The sequence below is a fragment of the Microtus oregoni genome, unplaced genomic scaffold (assembly GCF_018167655.1).
Source record: "Microtus oregoni isolate MIOR12 unplaced genomic scaffold, Mior012 000035F_ref0000213, whole genome shotgun sequence".
Classification (NCBI taxonomy): Eukaryota; Metazoa; Chordata; class Mammalia; order Rodentia; family Cricetidae; genus Microtus; species Microtus oregoni.
Genome location: NW_024543094.1, coordinates 5305001 through 5321282, shown reverse-complemented (window position 1 = coordinate 5321282; position 16282 = coordinate 5305001).

Here is a 16282-nt window from a genome sequence, read left to right as displayed (position 1 = left end):
CACAGATATAAATCCAAGAGACAAATCACCAGGCGGTCCTTTATAACACAGAATACATAAGCATTAATATGCAGTTGGCTCATCAATCTAGTGCATCTTGATATTTAAAATGCAAATTGAATTATTATGTTTTCAAGGTAACACTTTCATGTGGAAACAGAACTGTCTTTCAGCCCTTCCTTCATTTATTAGGATGACAAATAAACCTAGCCTCGGCTGTTGAATGACCCTGCATTTGTTAGCACCACCCAAATGAGATTACTCAATGAAATTTAGTTCACACTTGCCCTTGAGTATAGAATAATCTAACAGCAACTCTGAAACCTCTGCTACAAATGACCTCCCCACCCAGAGGAGAAAACCTGGAGCTGACAAGATTGCCCGATCTCTTGGACTTGGGATGTAACCCAGCTAGAAGAGTGTTAGTATGTACAAAGTAAAGTTCTGGGTTTGAAAAAAGATTTTGATTTTCTTATTTTTTTTAAAGAAAACTGAATTCAGTATGTGTCTTCAAGATATCAAAATGATATTATGGGATCTGTATTGATGTGGGATTCCCCTCTCTATATTCTGAATATGTTTTATTACCATTGGTTGATAAAGAAACTTCTTTGGTCTATGTCAGGGCAGAATATAGGTAGGTGGGAAAACTAAACTGAATGCAGGACAGAAGAAGGCAGAGCCAGAGATGCCATGTAGCTTCCAAAACAGAAAGACATCAGAACCTTACCAGGTAAACCACAGTCTTGTAGTAATACACAGATTAGTAGAAATGGGCTAATTTAAGATATAAGAGTTAGCTAGGAATATGCCTGGAGCCATTGTTCAAACAGTGTTGTAATTAATATAGTTTCTGTGTGATTATTCGGGTCCGGGCAGCCAGGAAACCAAAGCAGAGTCTCCACTTACACTTGTAGTGAAAATATTGGAAGGAAACTAGCATATCCACATACATTAATTATCCACATATCACACAGTTACTCATTTTGTTTCCATGACAACAACAGCTAACATCTATTCACTTAGAATCAATCCCAAATGCAGCAGATTTGTATTGTCTGTCTTCCCAAGGTCCATTAGGTATCTAGACTTATTTATCTTACATATCCTCTGCCTTGTGCCTGTTTCTCCCCTTTTCTGCTTCTTAGAACTGTTTATTCTCTCTGTATCTTTGAGTTCTCTTTCTCCTCCTTCTCGTCTTCCTTTCCTTCTTCTCTTCTTTCTGTTGATGTAAAAATCACAGCTCTCATTGTAAACGGAACAAGAGAGTTTATCCTGGACACATTTTTAGTGATCATGGCCCTGAAACACAGATTTAGGTTATCCCCAAATTTCATTCAAACATGCAAGCAGTTTCATAAAATTTATAGTTTTACAGAACAAAGAATGTCATAAATCAAGACAAGCTTAAGATACATTGGTGGGGACATCAGAGAGGAGGCTATGGCAAGAAGGGAACATGTTTTCTGATGACATTTTAAGCTTTGGGGTTGGTGGAACTAGTGGTGTGCTAAGCTAATAGATTATAAGTTTTTTTTTTAAATCTATTAGTCACAGGATGCTATCTCAGATTCAGAGGGAGCCAGAACTAGCCCAAGATAAGATAATTAGCCCCTGAACCCGTAACATTCAAGTCTTCCCTCAGTACTGCAGTTCCATTCAGTCAGATTCCACAGATACGGCTTTTCTAGGAGTTCCCATCCACACTTTCTTCCTTCATGTCTCCATCCATCCCTCCCTTCTTTCTTTTTCCTTTCTTACTGTCCTCCTTTTCTTTCCTTACTTCTGATTCCCCATGAGAGATCATGAAATACTTTTCAGTGTGTGGAGTGATGGTTAGTTTTAAACATCAGCCACGACCTAAAATCGCCTAAGAAGGGAGTCTTAGTTGAAGGATGATTAGATCAAGCCAGCCTGTGAACAGGGTCTTGATTGTTGGTATAAGGAGACTGTGGGTAGTACCATTCCTTAAGCAGGTGATCCTGAACCATACAAAGAAGGAGAAAGCCAGATGCCAGCAAACAGGAAAAGCACTATGGGTCCACTCATTTCTCTCTGTTCCTAGATGTGTTATAATTAGTTGCTCCAAGTTCCTGCTGCCTTGATTTCCCTTCAATAACGAATTGTGATAAATTGTAAGTCTTGTGATGGAGTAAACCTTTTCCTTTGATCTGCTTTTGGTTACAGTGTTGTAACACAGCAGCAGAAATGAAACTAGAATATTTGGCCTATTGCACATCCATGATATAGCACATGGCAAGTCCTTGTTCACATTCTTCTTTAGAGCTGAGTACTATTCCAATGCTGTGGAATATTCAGATCTGGATCTGAAATCTTCCCGTGGTGATCTGAATGACAAGGTTCCTCTTAGGTCCAGTTTTTTGAGTACTTGGTCCCTAGCTGGTGGTGCTGTATGGTAGGTTTAGGAGGTGAGGCCTTGCTGGAGAGAGTATGTCACTAGGGGTGGGCTTTAAGGTTTCCAAAAGACGGCATCATTTCAAGATTCCTCCCTGTGCTTCCTGCTTAAGATTCAAGATGGGAACTTGCGGCTTCCAGCTCCAGCTGCCATGTCATCTGCCTGATGCCAAATTGTGTCCTTCTTTGTTGACCCTAACCCTCTAGAACCATAAGCCCAATTGAACCTTTCCTTCTGTAAGATGGTGTTGGGTCGTGGAGTTTTTTTCACAATAGGAAGGTAACTATTACACTCCTCCATAACTCATGTTTTGAAAATTTGGTTCCAACTCATGACATTATTTTGAAGATCGTAGACTTTAGGAGGTCAAGCTTGGCTGGAAGAGGCAGGTCAGCAGAGGCGAGCCTTTGAAAGCTATACCTGCCCCTGGTTCTAATGTTATACTCTTTGCTTCCTATTTCTGGTGATCCGAATAAGCTACAAACTCCCAACTCCATGAACTCCATCATTCCTTTTCTTGTCTGAGGAAGTAAGACCCTCTGAAGCCATGAGACAAAACAAACCTTTCTTCCCTTGGGTTATTTTTGCCAGGTAAAACCTAATGGACTCTACTGCCTACATAATGCATCATGGCTTATTCATCCATCCGTCCATCCATCCACCCAGCCACCCATCAACAGACGCTTGGGTTGTTTCTATATCAACAATCTCTTTTCTGAACAGACACCTAAAGGGAATGAAGTCCCAACCTCATGGGGTTACCTACACTGCTATATTCTCTGCGATGTTGATCTGATGATCTTCTGGGGGAAAGCTCTGATGTCTTTTGTCAGTGAAAGGTCACTTCTGTCATGCTACCTTGTCCAAAATGACATATCTAAGCCATCCAAAAGAAATGTCCAGAACACAGGAGACACAGGACTCACTTTTTATTTAGAAATAGTTCTGTAGTTGTGTGTGGCAGTACACACCTGTAATCTCAACGCCTGGGAGGTGGGAGGAGGACAAGCAGGGAGTTCAGGGTCAGACTCAGCTCTAAAACAAACTCTGTGAGTTTGAGGCCAGTGTGAAATACATAAAACCCTGATTTTAAAACTATAGTCCTTTAAAGTCACATAATTTATTTTGAGACAGTGTCTCACTATATAGCCCTAAATGACCTGGAACTTGCTATGGAAATCAGACTAGCTCCAAACTCAGAGAGAGTCGTCTACCTGCCTCTGCCTCCTGGGTGCTAGAACTAAAGCTGTGTCCTACCATGCCCAGCTATAATGTATTTTTCCCCATGAGAAAGCACATGAAGAACTTTTTCCTGCACACATGAATTCACGAGAACATATCCTGGTGAATTTATAAAACAAAGTGTGAAGTCATAGAAGGTGACATCACTGTCGTGGTAATGCAGTAGGATTATGTAAACATTAAAATTTAGGTATGTTAAATATCTCCAGCAAAGGAAAACTGAAATTGTGTTTCTTAATAAATACCTAGTAAGTGTAGTATGTAACCTTACATTCAAAGTTTCTGTAGAAAGGAACAACACAGTTTGTGCGTAAGAATGGATGAAGGCCTGGTTGGTACTTAAATGGAAGACTGCCTGGGAATATCTGGTGCTGTAGACTTAAAAAACAAAAAAGGAAGTTGAGGGCCTGATTAGTACTGCAATGGAAGACCACCTAGGAAGAGCAGGTGTTGTAGGCAAAAAAGTAAAAAGAACAGATGAGGAGACTTGGGAGACGGCTCAGTCAGAAAAGTACTTGCACACACAGGGGTTCTGAGTGAGACTCCAAGAACCAAGTGGAAAAAGCCATGTGTGATAGCATCCTTGTAATCCAGGCAGCCCAGCTCATTTGGTGAGCCTCGTGAGAGAGACTCTCTCTCAAAAAGAGGTGGACGGCATCCCAGGTGTGACAATGAAGGTTGTTCTGTGGTTCCTACAAGAACTCCTCCATATATGCACAAATACACACACACACACACACACACACACACAGAGAGAGAGAGAGAGAGAGAGAGAGAGAGAGAAGAAATACAAAATATAAATGAAAACCACAAACAGTTTAGTACAAGACAATGACTCTAAAAATTTACCCAGAAGAAATTCATCTTGATGGTGCTAAGTATATGCTCAGAACTTTACCCTGTGTGGAGGATGCCCTTTCCTCCTGGTGCTGCCATAGTGATCCATCAGTAAATATTTTCTAGCTCCTCCCTTTCCTCTGCTGATGGGTGACCATGTTGTATTGTCAACAGCATGCACACTGATGTCATCTTCTCAACAAAACACTGTCATATTCTGTTGAGATCTTTTTGATGGCTTCAAATTTAATAAGACCCAAGCAAAAGTACCTAGGGCTTATAATTTTCTCTTGCTGTGAAGAATGCCAATTCTAGGATGGCCATTTTGGGAATCTAATAGAAAGTGTAAGCAGTATTTGATTCTAGCAGCAAATGCTCATTTGTCATTGTGTGTGAGAGGGAGAGACAGAGAGCGAGAGACAGAGACAGAGAGCGCTGATCAGTAGGGGGTTCCTGATGAAGGAGTCTCTCTTCTGGGTGGCCACTGACAATTAAACAGGCATAAAACACAAACCTAAGTAGTGAATGTGCACTGTGAGTTACATTATCCCCTGGACTTTATCACAGTTTTTCAGTGTGTGCATGTGTAGATGCCTGCGCATATGTCATGAGATCAGAGGAGCATGTTCAGGGGTCCGTTCTCTCCTTCCAGTGTCCAGGTCCCAGGGATCAAACTCAAGTTGTCACACTTGGTGGCAAGTGCAGTCATCACCTGAGCCATCTCGCCAGCTCTGCCCTTGGACTTGAAAAGAGAAATTGATCTGGCTTGTGCCCTGAGGATCTGAGTTCAATCCCCTGGACGCTCACAGTGGAAGGAAAGACCTGACACCTGCAAAGTTGTCCTCTGACCTTCACATGCGTGCTGGTGCCTGCTCACATTCATCCCAAACATATAAAAATAAAAAACAGAAACAAAAAATCCACCCCTAACAGAAACCTAAACTTGATCAGATATCAAACAAGTTAAAAACTTAAAAAATGCATTGAGAAAGCTGGATGAACTCTTGGACTTCCTGGAGAAAGTCGGTCAGCACTTAAACTGTGCAGGAGCAATGGCAGCTATGTTGGCATCCTGAGGACTTGTAAAATCAAAACTAGGGGTAGGAGAAAACAAACAACTGAGAGTTCGCTGCCTTCTTTATAAATACCGGTGAAGTACCTGTGGCCTTCGCACGCTGTGGTGTTCCACCCACAGGATCTGGATTCAGAATCTCACAACTGGGACAGGGCTTCAGACCCAAGCAGGCAGAGAGCCCAGGAAGCAGGGGACCCTCTTCATGTTAGCAGCAGAAGTCTCTGACCCAGAATAACCATGACAGAGAGGCACTGTCATGGATGAAGAAATGCCAAGATGTGGGAGACACACATGGTCACTCTCATTGGTGTCTTCTTTATGTCCCTAAAGTTGGGAACATTCTTTATATGTTGCTAAGCAGGAAGGTTTATCACCCTTATCACCCAAGCTGTTGCTCCTGAGAGTGGGGCCTGACTTGCTTGGCTTGCCACAATGCACCATGAATCCTGGAGTGAGCCCCTTGTCTGAGGCTGCCAGCTCTCTGGTAGTATGGCAGGAACCCTGGGCTCCTTTCTTCTGAGAAATGACCAAGCATTTCTTATCCTTCCCCAGGAGGTACCCTTTCTGCAAGTGAATTTGTATTCTCTGTCCTGCCCCTGTCAGCATCATTGTCTATGAATTCTTTTATTTTCTGTTTGCAGATGTGTGTGTGTGTGTGTGTGTGTGTGTGTGTGTCTGTACGCACAAATAACCTATGTATATGAAGACCAGAGGTCATTCTTTAGACGCTGCCTATCTTCTTTTTAGAGATAGGGTCTCTCCCTGGGGATTATCTATTGGGGGGGATCAATCTGTTTTCACCTCCTCGGGGCTGGGATTCCAGGCACATCCCATCATGCCTGGATTCTGGGGATCAAACTCAGGACCTCTTCCTAGTTCTGCAAGCACGCTACTGACGGAGCAGTCTCTCCACATTGGGTTTTCTTTTGATGGAGAAAGAAGCAATGTGATAACGAATCTGGGGCTGTAAAACCTAGTGGGATCACTGGAGAGAATGATCCAAAGGCTTTGAAAGAGTCCCAGTTGATAACAAACTGTCTTGTGGCAACAGAAATTAGGTTATTATGGGAAGCGAAGGCTAGGGAAACTGCAAGACATCTGCGACATTGCCTCTGGGCAGCTGTAATATTACACAACAAGGGTTTTAACTTTCTTCTTCCTCTTTAGAAAAGTAGAACTCTTCTTTGCACAGTGGGGTTTGAAAGTAAGTTAGAAAGGAATTGGCTGGGGCTGGGGGTATAGCGCAGTTGGTAGAGTGCTTGTCTAGCAAGCTCAGGCCTAGAGTCGAACCTCAGCACCCCATAACATGGGTGTGGGGGTGCACACCTGTGAGTCTGACACTCAGGAGGTGGAGGCAGGAAGTTTAGAAGTTCAAGTCTTCCTTGGCTACATAGGGAACCTTTCTCTGGCTCCAACAAGGGAGTTTTCATCAGTCATAAAGAATGAAATTATGGCCAGGCAGTGGTGGCGCGTGCCTTTAATCCCAGCACTCGGGAGGCAGAGGCAGGCGGATCTCTGGGAGTTCGAGGCCAGCCTGGTCTACAGGAGCTAGTTCCAGGACAGGCACCAAAGCTACAGAGAAACCCTGTCTCGAAACCCCCCCCCCCAAAAAAAATGAAATGATGTCATTTTTAGGAGGACAGGACGGTAGACCTGAAGATCATTATGTTTAACAAAATGAGCCATCGTATATGTTTGACATGAAAGTGGATGTGGGACTGTGTATGTTGGGGTTGTCCTGATGGGAAAGGGCAAGGAGAAAAGTATTGCATGTTTTTTTTTTTCAGAGAATCTAGATCTTCTGACTTGTCAGGAAGCAAGGCTACTTGAAGTTGGGATGCTGTGGTAGATGATGTCCAGGCAGGATACAGCAATCCTGCTTCTCTCCTAGAGAGCCACTACAGCTGAGCCCTGCTCTGTCCCCCTAAGGGAACACTACCCACTTCTTCTGCAGCCCAAGGTGTTGCTTCTGCTACACTCTGCTAACGGGAAGCCCCTGCATAAATGCAGCAAGCTTCTCCGACTCCTGCGAAAGTTGTTATTTTTTTTCCTGCTCATTCTGCTGAGCCTTGCTCAGATTCCCTAAGGGAACATATCAACAAGGTTTTTCTGCTCAGTCCCCTAAGAGACATCCCAGCAACACTTTTCTATTCCGCTCCAGTGAAGGAGGATCTTCACTCAAGTCTCTTTTGAGAAAGAGATTTATTTGAGAAGGAGGAGTCCAGGAGAACAGCTGCCCCAGCCAGAGTGGTGAAGGACAGCCGGCAACTGAACAGGCAGAGGGGCTTATATAGGACTTCTTAGGGATGGAGTTTCCCCAGGGAGAAATTTTTCTGCTCAGGGATTGGTTAGTTTAGTTGGTCAGGGGCAGAGATGGCTCTGATTTCAGAGCCAAACTGTGTTTCTTTCACTGGTCCTTTTTAGCCTTTGGGCTCTAACCTTAGGGCCAAGGCATGTTTCTTTCACTGGCTCTGATTCTCAGGACAAACCATGTTTCTTTGACACTGGTTTCAGAGTCAGGGCGTGTTTCTTTGGTTCTGGGTTTAGGGATAAAGTGTTTCATTCACAGACTCTGGGTTCAGGGTCAAGGTGCTGGATTTCATGCTCAGGGATTGGTTGGTTTCTTTGGCTGGCCTTTTTATCCTACAGCTTCTAAGCCTGGAATGTTCTCTACTTCCCTCTCCTATATTGATTCAAACACGGCTTCTCAGTTGCAAACGGTGGGAGTGTGAAGTATGACAGCCAAGTCAGGGTGTCAGGAGCAAGGGTCAGATCCACTAAGATTGTACGGTGGTGCAGAGCCAGTGCGCTGGGGGAAAGGCTTCTTGCAAATTCTGATTCCTCTATTTCCTTCAAAGCTGCCTGAATTTAGAAAAGGTGCATAAGCCATCCACGATGCAGAAAGAGCAAAATGCCTACCAGTTATGATGTTGTTGTGAGGATTCAGTAAGTTAATAATAACAAAAAGCCATATGTTGTTAGCTAGTATGATAAAAATACTATATTTTGATGGCTGGAGAGGTAGCTCAGTGGTTAAAAACACTGCTCTTCCATTGGATCTGGGTTCGATTCCCAGCACCTACAGAGTGAATCACAGTTGCCTGTAATTCCAGCTCCAGTTCCAGGGGATCTGACACCCACTTCTGGCCTTGCCAGGCACCAAGCAGGCATGTGGTGCACAGACATGCACACAGACAAAACATCCATGCACATAAAGTTAAATTTAAAAAGTTAATCATATTCACCCTCTTTATTTTTTTTCAGCCTGGAGTTATATATAAGGAAGAAATGTTTCTGTTTAGCAAATAGAACAACATTCTTTCTAGGCCGTTCACCTATTCCAACTTTATGTCTTAGTGGAAAGTAAATACAGAATTAGCTTACCCTGTTGAGGTAGAATGGAGGCAATGCTAAGAGCTTGAGGGTAAATCCTAGTCCACATGAGTAAGGAAGCTACTGTGATATGGGAATAAGTTTGTAGAAATACATTGGGATTGGAGACTAAGATCCTTGGGAATCAGTATTTCCATTTCTGCTCTTTCTGATATGCAGGTAGATCAAGTAATAACCAGCGTATTGTTTCCTGAAACTGGAGATGGTTGTGAGCTGCCATGCGGGTGTGAGGCATCAAACTTTGGCCCTCTGAAAAAGCAGCCAGTACTTTTTTTTAAATTGATTTTTATTGAGCTCCACATTTTTCTCTGCTCCCCTCCCTGCCTCTCCCCCCCCCTTCAACCCTCTCCCAAGGTCCGCATGCTCCCAATTTACTCAAGAGATCCTGTCTTTTTCTATTTCCCATGTAGATTAGATCTATGTATAGCTCCCTTAGGGTCCTCATTGTCATCTAGGTTCTTTGGAATGTGATTTGTGGCAGCCAGAACTCCTAACTGCTGAGACATCTCTCCAGCTGAGGGTGAATATGATTAAAAGTACATTATATATGTATACGTATAAAGTAATCATAAAGAAACTCCTTGCTTTGTACGATCAATATATGATCATAAGAATGATTACAAACATGATTATAGTAAATAACTCCAATATTTCTTTTTAAAGATATATTTTATTTTTGATTATGTATGCATGTGGTGAACTTCCATGCTATGTTCACACAGTACCAGGAACTGAACCCAGGGTTTCATGTATTCTAGGCAAGGACTCTACCAACTGGACAACATCCCAGGTGCTCAGTTTTTGTTTTTAAATAATATATTTCTAATTGTGCATATATGTGCGTGTAAGTGCAGGCGCCCGCAGAGGCCAGAAGGGGATTCCCAATCGTCTGGGTCTGGGAACTGAACTTGCGTCCTCTGAAAGAGCATTAACTTCTAACTGCTGAGCCATCTCTCCAGCCCCTAACTTTGGGATTCCTGGGGTCATTAGCAAGTTCGGGGGTTCAGCTAGAGTCAACTACACTTTCCCCACGCTGGGATATTTCCCAGGGCTTCTTATTTTCTTCACTCTATGTTGACTGGATCCTTCCTGTTCTTAGAGAGCCCGGGGAACTGGGCACATGGAGTAGGGAGGCATTAATTACCTACTGGAAAATAAGCTGCATGGCTTTGAGTTAATTTGCTTCTGTTTAGGATCACACTTTACTCTTTGAATCTGGCTCAGCTGAGACACAGCTGTCACCAACTTCAGCACTCTTGCTGCCTTGGCACCAGGAACCTCCTCGCTGCATTCCTTGTCTTCTGTGTATTATTTCAGCTGTTTTAACCAGGATCCCTGTCCTCCTAAGCCAGGCTGCTTCTGTTATCCTCATTGTTCACAAGGTTATTTTTGTAGCACTGAGCTGCAGGGCATTTATGGACCTTGAGTTGGAAAGTCCATGGTCCAGGCCGTCACTCACTAGGTCAACAAATAGTTACTGAGTTACTTCCTTACGTCCAGGCCTCTGCCTTGTGCAGAGGAAAATGAGGCAGGTCTTATATTCTAGTTGAAATAAAATTATATTCTAGTTGAAAAGGTCTTATGTAAGTCTAAGTCAAAGGACTGGCAAGTTTAGCTCATAAGCTCTTGCCTATTTGTTGTGTCCTTACATGGTAGAAAGAATGAAGACTGGCTGGGCGGTGGCAGTGCAGGTCTTTAATCCCAGCACTCAGGAGGCAGAGACAGGTGGATCTCTGTGAGTTCAAGGCCAGCCTGGTCTACAGATGGACTCCAGGATAGGTTTCAAAGCTATAGAAAAACCCTATTTCAACCCCCCCCCCAAAAAAAAACAAAAACCAAAGACTCCTTTTTTTAAAATTTTTATTTTATATGCAGTTGGTGTGAGGGTATCAGATCCCCTGGAACTGGAGTTACAGACAGTTGTGAGCTGCCATGTGGGTGTTGGGAATTGAACCCAGGTCCTTTGGGAGAGCAGCCAGTGCTCTTAACCACTGAGCCATTTCTCCAGCTGAGATTCTTCCTAGAGTCCTCTTTGATACATACATACATACATACATACATACATACATACATACGTGTGTATAGATAGATAGATAGATAGATAGATAGATAGATAGATACACATATATATATATATAGAGAGAGAGAGATTTAATTGCATGGATGTTTTGACTATATGTATATTTGTGCACCACACGCATGTCTGGTGTCCACAGAGATCACAAAAGGAAGACAAATCCCCTGAAACTAGAGTTACTGATGGTTTCAAGCTACCATGAGGATCTGGGAACTGAACCTGGGTCCTCTGGAAGAGCAGCCAGTGCTCTTAACTACTGAGCCATCTCCATAGTCCTTTGGAGCCTGTTTTGCAAGGCCTCTAATCCCATTCACCAGGCTTTTTTCAAAGACATGACATACAAATCCCACTCCATCAGGGGGACACATGGCATTAGCTCTATAGTAGGCACTCAGAGTACTTACCATGCCAGGATGACAACCTGCATTCAGATCCCCCACCACCATGTAAAAAGACGGGTGCAGTATGCATGCCTGAATCCCCAGGGTTGGGGAGGTGGAGACAGGCGGATCTCTGGAACCCACTGCTCAGCCAGGCTACCCAAATTGGTGAGATCCAGGTTCAGCAAGGAACCTGCCTCAAAAAATTAGGAGATTGACTGCGGAATGACACACAAATGTTGACTTGTGTAAATGACTAGGTCTTCATGTAAATATGCACCCATAAATACACACACACCAAGATGCAAGAAAGAAAATATAATTTTCTGAGAAGCAGCCAGATAATTTTATGGGACAATAGAATAGAAAGTAATTTTTCATGTCTTTAATCCCAGCACTCAGGAGGCAGAGGTAGGCAGACCTCTGTGAGTTCGAGGCCAGCCTAGTCTACAAGGCAAGTTCCAGGACAGCTATGGCTGTCACACAAAGAAACCCTGTATCAAAAGAAAATATAAATTTTTGGAATCATGGGAGGGGGACAGCACAATTGGCTTAGCTCATTTTTGAGGATCTAGAGGATTCCCCAGGATGCACCTTACCTTCCTATGATGATTCATCACAGCCCTGTGCAGGACTGTGGGAAGTCACACTCAAGGAGAAGCCCAGGGGTTCCAACCAGAAGAGCAAGAGAAGGACATTTCATGCCCTGAAGAGTATGTACTAAGCTTGTCTTTTATTTTCCAATCATCATCATCATCATCATCATCATCATCATCATCATCATCACAGGATTAATTTTGTGTATGTGTTTTATTTATTTTATTTTGACTATGTGGATGCAGATGCACACAGAGGTCAGAAGTCAGCCTTGAATGTTGTTCTCCAGAAGCCATCTTGTTTTATGAGACAAGGCTTCCCATTGGTCTGGAGCTTGCTGACCAGACTAGGCTGGTCAGCTTTTGAGCCCCAGGGATTCTTGGTCTCCACCTCTCCAGCATTGGGATCACAAGCGTGTACCGCCACACCTGGTTTTTCATTTTTGATGAAATGTCCTAAGTACTGGATGACCACCCTGCTCAAGTGGAGAAGACCCTGGTGGGATGTGGATCTCTGAGAACTCAATATCCTTACACAGTATGAAACTATCATTTTCTGAATTCCACCACACAGTAATGAATGGGAAAAGGTCTGAACGTGACCTTTGGAGAAGCAGCAACAGCACAAGGCAGGGATAAAGTCACTGCATCTACCCCATTTCACTCAGGGAAAGACTACTGAATTCAGAGAAATAAATGTCTCAAGGTTCGCAGTGGCTGAGGGTGGGAACTGATTAAAGGGCAGAATTCAGGCAGAATTCAGGCAGAATCCACATACAGCCGCACCACTATCTATAGCTTTGGTCTCCCTGTCCCTCTCTGCAGTCCCCTTAGAACAGTGTCCTAGTCTCTGTTCTATTGCTGTTAAGAGACACCATTACAAGGCAACTCTTTTAAAGGGAAGCATTTTGGGGTTTGCTTATAGCTTTAGCTTCAGAATTTAGTCCATTATCATCATGGTGTATCAGGCTTTTTAAGGCGGGGGGACCACCAGCCAGCTCCCATATTATTAGTTTTCAATGCTCAGCCTTATATTCGCTCTTTTCTGGCTAGCTCTTCTAACTTAAATTTAACTGTTTCTATTTACCTACCTTCTGCCTTGGGGGCCTTTTAATTTCTTTCTGTATATCTTACTGTAACTGCTTCTTGTGCCTGCTGACTGGCAGCTGGCTGGCCCCAGGTGTCTCCCTCGTTCTCTCCTCCCTTCTTATTCTCTCATTCTTCTTCTCATTATTTTCTTCTATTTATTCTCTCTGCCTGGCAGCCCTGCCTATCCCTCTCCTGCCTAGCTGTTGGCCATTCAGCTTTTTATTAGACCAATCAGGTACCTTAGGCAGGAAAGGTGAAACAGATGCAACACACCTTTAAATAATTAAACACACATCCCTACATTATTAAACAAATGCAGCATAAACAAATGTAATAACCTTTATACAGGTAAAGTAATATTCCATAGCATAAACAAATGTAACACATCTTTGCCTATTTAAAATAATATTCTACAACAATGGTGGGGAGCATAGTGACATATAGGAAGATATAGAGCTGGAGGAGTAGCTTAGGGATCTACATCCTGGTCCTCAAGTAGCTGATAGCGAGAGACTGGGCCTGGCATAGACTTTTGGAACCTCAAAGCCCACCCCAATGACACACATTCTCCATAAAAGGTCATACTACTATAAAAAGACCACACCTCCTAATCCTTCTAATCTCTTCAAACAATTCCACTCCCTGGTGACTAAACATGCAAATACATTGAGCCTATGGTGGGAAAGTTCTTATTCAAACCACCACAATGGCCTTGTCCTATTTCTATTTCCTCTGATGCTGATTTTCATGTTAAAGAAATATTTCCCAGTGTGTACCTACACTGAGATTAGCTCTGGCTAGTGTGTGACTCCGTATTAGCTCTTCTTCCTTTTAAAATGTCGCTTGTGTGTTGGGGGTAGATGAAAGTGGGAAGAAGTCAGGTGATGCCAGTGTACAGGGGATTGTACAGTTTTGTGACAGTGTGAAGGCTCTGATCTTACATGACTGTATTTACTACTTTTCTTGTTGCTTTTGGCAAAATACATGACAAAAGCTACTGAAAGAAGGAAGGAAGAGAAGATGGAAGGAATGCAGGGCTTATTTTGGCTTATTGTTTGAGTACATTTCATCATTGTAGGAAAATCATGGCAGAAGGAGTGTAATGCAATTGGTCATATTGTAACCACAGGCAGAAAGCACAAAGCAGGTGTTATGCCCAATCCATGGAAACCCCAAGAGACCACCAGGGAGATCGACTCACCGAAATTCAAAAGCAAAGTTTATTGTGTGCACATTACAAGCTGGCAGGGACCTCATCAGCGCAACAATGGCAAGAGGAGGTTCCCTGTCCTTCTAGAGGGCACTATTTAAAGACAAAAACCAGAAAAGTTACATTAGCAGGGTGTGGGGTGACAGGTTCAATCCTGATTGGCTGACATTTGTCTAGGGTTGCCATGGTAAAAAGTGGAGAGTGTGTGCTGGCAGGTGATCCTATCTACAATGGTTGGAACGTTAGGAATTTCCTTTGGATAGTCTGTTCCTGGGTGGTACCTGGGTAGTCTCAGTTTGTGGTCTTTCTCGGAACCAGGTATTCCCTTAGGGTAAACTACTGAGACTCAGGCCTCTATTGAGCTTGTCATAGCTGGGCCTACACAGGATGGTATTCTTGCATTCTCCTTTTATTGAGAAGCCCAGCGCATGGAGGAACGCTGTCCGTAGTTAGGGTTGGCTTTCCTACCTTAGTTAACCCAATCGAGAAGCTCTCTTATGGGCATCCCCAGAGATTTCTCTCCTAGGTGGTTCTACAGCTGCTGACCTAACAACATTGACTATCACAAGGTGAGAGGGGGAAGCTGGCACGAAAATGATTCTAGCGTTTTTATTTACTTAACTGTCCCACTCCCATCAAATCATAGATAACAGATAAACCTAGTGGCACAGGCCTGTAATCCTAGCTACTTGAAAGGCTGAAGAAGGAAGATCACAGATTTAAGCCTAGTCTGGGCTACAGCATGGGTTCAAGGCCAGCTTAAGCGACTGAATAAAAACCATCTCAAAACAGAAAGTCAAAAGAGGCCTCAGGGTATAGCTCAGTGTCAGGTCAGTTGCCTATCATGGCTGAAATCCCAGTGTCAACCCCCAGTATTACAAAGAAAATAAGAGATTAAATATTTCCTTTTAGCATAGTAACATAACTGAATCTGTTCTACAAAAGAAGGTTTTATCCAAATTGCATAAAACCTGTTAATCCCTCTGGGAATAGCAAAGCTTCTTAACAGACTCAAGTCTATCAGTTTTAATACTACTTAGTAAACACACTTGAATGTTGCAGCTGGGTAAATACTAAGGAGCACAAGGAACACTTTAAAGGAAGAATAGCTAATACAGAGCCATCCGCCAGCCAAGCTCTTTGGTTTTCATTACCTTTAATTCCAATTCATTACAAAAGAAAAGGAGAAGAAATCCCCTCAGTTATAATTCAGAGATGTGATCATCAAGCAAAAAAAGTCCCTTATAAGTCACAGATGGCGATCCCATTAAGAAAGAAAAGAGAAAAAAAAAAATCTGTCCCTCTGGTCATTTGTTGACATGCTGGGACTATCAACACAGTTGTTTAAACACATCAGATTGCCACCTTGCAGGTTCATTAATCACAATTCAGCTTGCTATTGAGAAAAAAAAATGACTGGTGTTACCAAATTTCCACTCAATTGCCTTGACTTTTATTTAGAGCCATTAGTCAGATTTTCTTCATTAGAAGTCAGGCGTTCTCCGTGCCATAGAGCCATCAAAGAAACACCACGCACTTGAAGACAACTGGGAAATGTGCAGACTTAGTGTCACTTTGTCAGTGACATCATGGTCATCCACCTGAGGTAGCAGGTAAGGCTTTGCTTAAAACACACAAACCAGCAGCAGCAGCAGCAGCAACAGACATTTCAAAAAGTCCTCGAGGCTACAACAACAGCAAAAGCTAATTTTATCAAGGTCTTAGTTGCATATGTGGGTCTAAAACATTTTGATAGGACTCATTCTTTTTTATTGTCTCTTGTCAGCCACCCCCCCCCCCCCACACACACACCACTGCGGCTGCACCCTATTTTCCTTTAGGGAAACTGTTAAAACTTAGATGCTGAGAGCTTTGGCAACTCTTTCAGAGGATCTGGGTCCAATTACCAGCACCCTCATGGTTGCTCATGACTGTCTGAACGCTGGTCGGAGGGGGGTGGGGGGATC